This window comes from Ambystoma mexicanum, chromosome 10, assembly GCF_040938575.1.
Source record: "Ambystoma mexicanum isolate Mex_15411 chromosome 10, UKY_AmexF1_1, whole genome shotgun sequence".
NCBI lineage: Eukaryota > Metazoa > Chordata > Amphibia > Caudata > Ambystomatidae > Ambystoma > Ambystoma mexicanum.
The window spans coordinates 1,538,234,144-1,538,242,189 of NC_090932.1; positions in this window are offsets into that span (position 1 = coordinate 1,538,234,144).

The window sequence follows — 8,046 nt, forward strand, 5'->3', positions numbered from 1 at the left end:
CTAGACCAGTTACGGGACAGCATGGGCTCCCCTTAACACAGTAGGGTGTAATTGTTCGCCCCTTCCCTTTTTGGTTCTTCTTAGACCTTCTCAGGTGTATCTGTGCCCAATCCCTGCCATCATGACATCTTCCAGCCTAAAAAAAGCTGTACCCCGTCCCTTCTTATTTTCCAGAACCAGCTTGCTGACCCTGAACGACCCAAAAAAGGCCATGGTGAATGCTGCAATGAACATGACAACCTCCAACTCATTCCTGCATGTCTTTGGTAGTAATTCAATTGACTTGTGGAGCTTCAACATATCTATCGGGCGACCTTGGATCCTCTTTCTTCTCTGTGCGTTTAGCCCAACCCTTCATTGCCATCCTGACATAATGGTCCTTAGTGGGGTCATGCTTCCCTTCCAATTTCTGGTAGTGGGCTATTGCTGCCAGATGGTAAGCTACCCAGGCTCTGGTTTTCTGAGTCTGCCAACCCCACCCAATGAAGGCGCACACTGAAGATCCTCCCTGGTCCTCTGCCAGAAAACCTTCCCTGAATGTCAGGAATCGGTCCCAACACACCTTGTATCGCCTCCCTGTGTCATTTTCCCAATCATGCCCCACCACTGGCACTTGAATGGGGTCATCATCTTGCTTGCATCTGGTCTGCTCTCACGAAACCTTGCGTAAACGAGGGAGAGAGTCAGCTGCTATGTTCCTTACACCGATATGTGTCTCGCCCACACTTTCATGTTTAAAGTGAGCAAGCTCGTTGCCAGCTCCCTAAGCAACCGCAAAACCCTTAAATTGCAAGATGTCCCTTGATTTATGATCTGTACTACTGCCAGGTTGTCTGACCACAGAATCACCCTTTTATTGGCCAGTGATGTCTACCATAGCCGAAATGCCACTACGATGGGAAACAACTCCAGCAGTGTGATGTCTCAGGTTATGCCCTCTTCATGCCATGACGCTGGCCATGCCTATGCACACCAATCCTTCCTTCCCCAGGATTGCCACAAACCCGTGAGCGGCTGATATGTCTGTAAAAAGCCTCATACTTTCGCTACTTGCCCACTGCTCTCTCACGAGTAGCACTCGATTAAATCTGTCTAGGAAACCATCCCACATCGTCAGATCCTCTTTTACTTCTGCACCCAGATGGACATGTTGCAGGCACACTGTCTTCAATTCAAAACTTCTGGTGAAAACCGAGCCCGATGGGATCACCCTACCGACGAAATTCTGTTTCCCTGCAAAAGACTGTAGCTCTCTCAATGTTGCATTGTTCCTTCCCCTCAATCCCATGATAGTATCCTTTAGGGTCTCCACTTCATCTCTTGGTAGCCCAGTCTTCCCCTCCTCTGAGTCAATCTCAATTCCTAAGAAAGTTAGCCTCGAGAGAGGGCCAACTGTCTTTCCTTTTGCTAAGGGATCCCCAGATCATGTGTCAATGCCTTGAATTTGTCCATTAAAGTGCCACATTCCTCTGTCCCTTTCCTGCCGATGAACCGAAAGTCATCCAAATAGTGCATCACTTTCCTGTCACCGGCCCTCTCCTTTAGTGCGTATTCCAAAAACGAGCTAAATTTTTCGAAGTATGCACAGGACGTTGAGCAACCAATGGGCAGGCAATAAAACTGTCCATCGACCTTGAAGCCAAGCAAATGATAGCTTCCTTTGTTGATTGTTAATAGCCTGAAGGTGGATTCTATGTCTGCCTTCCCCATCAATGCCCCTTTCCCCGAGGCCTTCACCAGCTTCACTGCATCCTCAAGGGAGGCGTAGGTCACCCAACAACTTTCCTCTGCGATACCATCATTAACTGATTCTCCTTCTGGGAAGGATAAGTGCTGTATGAGTCAAAACAGCCCCTCCTCCTTTTTGGGCACCAAACCAAGGATGGATACCTTGAAGTTCTCAGAGGGGGGTGCCGAAAGGACCCGCCACCCTTCCTAAACAAACTTCTTTGGCAATTCTCTGTTTCACTACCTCTGGCAGTTTTAGTACTGATTTCAGGTTCTCCGCCTCCCTGTGACCTGTGGGATCAGAGTAAGGGATTACAAAACTCCCCGAAATCCCTCCCAAATTACGTTTGCATCTGCACTATTATGGTAAGAGTTTAGAAATTGCATCATTTTGGTTAGGAGTATGGGTGTAGGCAGTGAGCTTTCAATTTTGTTTTGGATTCTCCTTTGGCTTTGTGTTATTGTTCTTTTTTCCCCCATCACATGATGTCGTGCTATGACTCCCGGCACATTTGGTGCATGCATGTTTGAATTTACAGGTTTTGCCGAAAGGGCAATAGCCTTGCTCAAAATTCCAGCTTGTAGCTTGCTCTCCCTGCTGATAGCTGGATCTATTATTCCAGGAAGAGCGCCCGCGAAAGGACCCTCTCTTCATGTCCCCATATGACTATTTATCCTTCTTATAGTAAGGCTTCTCACCCTGCGCCCTTTCCCCCAATTCTTTTGCTGCTACCATCTTCTCAATGAAACCCATAACATCCACCTAGTTACAAGACATAGCTGGCCAAATCTGCATTTTTAAACGGAAACCCTTGTCATATTTTAACCATGCATCTCCCCCATAAGTTAAGTAATCGTTGTAAATGTATTGCTCATAAATCTATAAAGCCCCTGCATCCTCTGGGTATTTTTCTACCATAATGGATGCCAGCATTCGTAAACCAGCCAACCAATTGTGAATGGGGTCTCTTTCTTCACCCTCTCCCTCTCCTTCTCCATAATTTGGTGCATGTCAAGACCTGTCTGTTCCAAATCAAGCAAGGTGAAAATATCAATAAACTCCTTCTGCCATACCCTTTCTTTGATCAGTGCTGAGATATGCCACGCTAACGTGTTCCCCTTTGCCCACACTGTTGCAAACCCTGGCATCCCTCTCCCATAATTGGTATAATTGAGAGGGCGCTAGAGAGCCGTCCAAGATGGCGGCTTTCCTGTGAGCTCCGTGTAGCTCCCTAAAGATCCTGAAAATAGCGTGCTTCCGAGGTGACTAGTCGAGCTGCTGTGAACACCCAGCGAGAGCTAAGGCATTTCTGTGCACAACTCTGGAACGAGCTCGGCTGTCGCATGAGTTTTTGCCCACGAGCGACGTCCCGAGAAAGGACTCACCCCCCCTTCCGCCATATTGGTGGTGACGCGACCTCGGCAGAGCCGAGGCAGGGCGGTCGTAAGGGAGGCGGCAGTGCCCGGCAGTAACACCAAAAGGCACCGACCGTACCACAGAGGCGTTAGACGGAGCGGAGAAGTCACAGGGTAGTGGTGTGCGGCGGAGGCCCCCCCGAGCACCGACCGCGCTGCGTCGAGACTCCTTGGAGACGGGGGAGGGCCGATCCCTGAGAGGCCGCAGAGCTCGGAGAAGGCCCAGCGGACAGGCGCGGATGAGCCAGAACGACGGAGGCCGATGACCAAACACCACCGGAAAGCCAGGTACGAGCGCGATGTGCGCCCCCTTAATCGTCAGCACCCACGATAAGTAGGATTGGTCTCCCGGCTCCTCCGCTCGCCAACACAGCCTGCGGCCGCAACGGTGTGGTGAGGCCTAGTGAACACATACATAAAACGAGTATAGACAAGCCCTGCGACACCATCAACAGTGGAAGAGGCCAACTGAGATCCATAGACCAGAGGGTACAGGGCAAGCACCGGGAACCCCGCGAATGAGAAGGTCTCTGCGGCTATGTGCATCACTCCACGGTGGGTTACCAGTCATTTAAACAGTGCCCTGGATCGCAGCAGAAGCACCCCACCACCGGCCGCTGACGGTGAAACCGCCCTAGGGCTCACGCGAGGTCACTGCATCAGTTCTGGGCCATAAACGGCGTCGATCACTGAGCCTGTACCCGCGAATTGCTCAAGTGTTCATCGAGAGGTTGGTGTATCCGAGGGACGTTGGCGTTTCATCCACAGCCGCGACATGAAATCCCTCACCAACGCCTCTCGGAGACAATAGAGGGGACAGAGGCGAAACCAAAATTTGTAGTGTGCGTGCCGAAGCAAACCGTAAGAGATCCCCGGAAAGCCTTCTACGAACACACCCAGCAGACTCTTGACTGGCAATTCAAAGCTCACTCCGTGTCGCCTTCTCGGCACTTCATCACCCTCTTCCATCGAGATCATGGGGAAAACTGATAGATCGCAAAGAAATCTGAACTTTGAGAGCTGCTCCTCTGTCAAAGCGTCTTCTTCCAACAGCAGACCACAATCGCCCAATTTAAGTCCGCCCAACGAAGATGAGGTGACACAAGACTTTTTAAATTCTGTTAGATCTCAAGGCGGGGATAGGGAGCCTGGGGAGCAAACTAGACTCGCTTTCCACCAAAGTAGACCTGCTTCAACATCGGTTGGATAAACATGCTGACAGACTCGACACTGTTGAATAGAGGGTTTCTCGACCTTGACTATGGGACGTCGGCCTTATCCTCCAGAGTATCCCAACTGGAGGCCCAAATGAAGGCCGTAAATGCCAAGAATGAGGACTTGGAAGGCCGCTCACGCCGTAATAACATAAGGATAGTCGGAATCAGAGAACACCAACCCGCCCTGAAAATGGAGGAATACGTGGAGAAAATTTGCACGGACCTGTTTGGTTCAGAAATCCTGTCTAAGGGCCTCATTACACGGTAGGCGGTGAGCCATGGCGCTATTAGCGCCATGGCTCATGCAGGTAAAATACCGGCACCGCCTTGGCGGAAAGGGGATTTACCGCCCCATTCCAAGGTTGGAGGGGCGGTAAATCCCCTTTCCGCCATTGCCCTTCCCCATTCCCATTTCTGCCCCATAGGGCTCTATGGAAATGGGGAAGGCGCTAATTACGCCACCGCAATTTTGCGGTGCCGTAATTAGCTCCGAGGTCCCTTAGCGGGTTGGATTTTAACGCCTGCAAGAAGCAGGCGTTAAATCCTCCAACCCGCAAAGGGACCTCGTAGTACGGCGGTAAGGGTTAACGGTCACCGTTGCCATTAACGGTGACCGTTAACCCTTACCGCCGTCCGTGTAATGAGGCCCTAAGTGTTTTGTTGTCGAAAGAGACCCAAGCTACTCCTCACTGATGAGCCCCAACAAGGGCGAAACATATTTGGGGATGCTTGTGGTCTCGTGCAGAAGGGATGTGGCCTAGCAGTTCGGGCTGGACTGCCCCTTTTGGGGTGGAGCCAAGCCTGATTTGCATATGGTCTTTCCCCTTCTGTAATGGCTTGGCAGGCGAAGAACGGTGGTCTGGAGGGTTGCCCAGAGCATTGCCAGTGGTTAAGATTCATTCTAAACCTTCCAGCCATCACCTCTTTGTTTTTGCTTTGTCACCCTGAGTGGGACGGGTATGCCCAGACGTGGGTCCCGTGCCTGCTGGGCCTAGAGACCCAAGCTACTCCTCACTGATGAGCCCCAACAAGGGCGAAACATGTTTGGGGATGCTTGTGGTCTCGTGCAGAAGGGATGTGGCCTAGCAGTTCGGGCTGGACTGCCCCTTTTGGGGTGGAGCCAAGCCTGATTTGCATATGGTCTTTCCCCTTCTGTAATGGCTTGGCAGGCGAAGAACGGTGGTCTGGAGGGTTGCCCAGGGCATTGCCAGTGGTTAAGATTCATTCTAAACCATCCAGCCATCACCTCTTTGTTTTTGCTTTGTCACCCTGAGTGGGTCGGGTATGCCCAGACGTGGGTCCTGTGCCTGCTGGACCTAGAGACCCAAGCTACTCCTCACTGATGAGCCCCAACAAGGGCGAAACATGTTTGGGGATGCTTGTGGTCTCGTGCAGAAGAGATGTGGCCTAGCAGTTCGGGCTGGACTGCCCCTTTTGGGGTGGAGCCAAGCCTGATTTGCATATGGTCTTTCCCCTTCTGTAATGGCTTGGCAGGCAAAGAACAGTGGTCTGGAGGGTTGCCCAGAGCATTGCCAGTGGTTAAGATTCATTCTAAACCTTCCAGCCATCACCTCTTTGTTTTTGCTTTGTCACCCTGAGTGGGACGGGTATGCCCAGACGTGGGTCCCGTGGCTGCTGGGCGTAGAGACCCAAGCTACTCCTCATTGATGAGCCCCAACAAGGGCGAAACATGTTTGGGGATGCTTGTGGTCTCGTGCAGAAGGGATGTGGCCTAGCAGTTTGGGCTGGACTGCCCCTTTTGGGGTGGAGCCAAGCCTGATTTGCATATGGTCTTTCCCCTTCTGTAATGGCTTGGCAGGCGAAGAACGGTGGTCTGGAGGGTTGCCCAGAGCATTGCCAGTGGTTAAGATTCATTCTAAACCTTCCAGCCATCACCACTTTGTTTTTGCTTTGTCACCCTGAGTGGGACGGGTATGCCCAGACGTGGGTCCTGTGCCTGCTGGGCCTAGAGACCCAAGCTACTCCTCACTGATGAGCCCCAACAAGGACGCAACATGTTTGGGGATGCTTGTGGTCTCGTGCAGAAGGGATGTGGCCTAGCAGTTCGGGCTGGACTGCCCCTTTTGGGGTGGAGCCAAGCCTGATTTGCATATGGTCTTTCCCCTTCTGTAATGGCTTGGCAGGCGAAGAACGGTGGTCTAGAGGGTTGCCCAGAGCATTGCCAGTGGTTAAAATTCATTCTAAACCTTCCAGCCATCACCTCTTTGTTTTTGCTTTGTCACCGACTGGGACGGGTATGCCCAGACGTGGGTCCCGTGCCTGCTGGGCCTAAAGACCCAAGCTACTCCTCACTGATGAGCCCCAACAAGGGCGAAACATGTTTGGGGATGCTTGTGGTCTCTTGCAGAAGGGATGTGGCCTAGCAGTTCGGGCTGGACTGCCCCTTTTGGGGTGGAGCCAAGCCTGATTTGCATATGGTCTTTCCCCTTCTGTAATGGCTTGGCAGGCGAAGAACGGTGGTCTGGAGGGTTGCGCAGAGCATTGCCAGTGGTTAAGATTCATTCCAACCAGATCCAATATTCCATGCTTTTCCCGGCGAAACTTCGCCTTCAGCATGAAGGCAAAACGCAGTTCTTCAACATTCCAGATGAGATCAGCGAATACTTAGACCGAGCCGGCTGCCGGCCCGCCCCAAACAACCACATCCCCCAGAGGGGTAACAGACTGAGGAGAGATCCACCATAAACATCAGCTTCATAATTGTCGCATTAGGTATGACGCCTCAACAAAACTCATACAGCAGCTCTATCACCACGGACCGTAATTTGCAACGAGAGTTGGGAGCCAGCCGCCTCTTGCGGGGCCACCGGCGCCCCTAGCACTGCTATGTTGTCTGTTCTGTTTGTAAGGGATTGTTCTCTGTGGGCCAGTTGGGGGTTGCCCACTCAAGGGTGGGATTCCAGTTCAGCCGGGCTGCTACCTACCTTTCACCCTTATTCTACAACGACCATCAGGTTCCTTGCTACTCCAATACAAGCCGGGCCCTTCCGGCCACCTCCAGATCGCAAGAATCCAGTCAACACCTCCAGTCCTGATAAACCGGAGCTTAACTGACCACCCAGATGGCGGGAACAACACTTAAAATCGCCACCTGGAACATCCGTGGGAGTAACCATCCAGCAAAGACTAGGAGAATCCTCCATTATCTCAGACGCCACAAAATCAATATAGCCATGTTACAAGAAACGCATCTCCTGCCTTCATCGGAACAACTCTGGGCTAAATCATGGGGCTGTCACAGGTACTTCTCATCATATTCTTCGTACGCCAGAGGTGTTGCAATCTTAATAGACAGGAAATCGAACTTTAGCCTCATCAACTCAGTGAAGCACTCAGAGGGAAGAGCTCTATTGGTGAGAGGGTTGATCTCAGGGAAAGAGGTAGTAATAGTAAACTCATACGCACCAAATACCGATGGACCCAACAACTTTAACTGGGTCATGACTCAGCTGGGGAAGTTCAACGCATCAACCATTATCTGGGGAACGGACCTTAACACGCCAATCGACCCCATTCTCGACAAGTCCCATAATACAACAGGACACCCCTCTAAAGCCAGTGCCCAAGTCCGTGAGATTTGCCACACGTTTGAGTTATCCGACACTTGGAGGCGCCACAATCGTGACGCCAGAGAGTACACCTTTCATTCTGCTGTTCACAACAC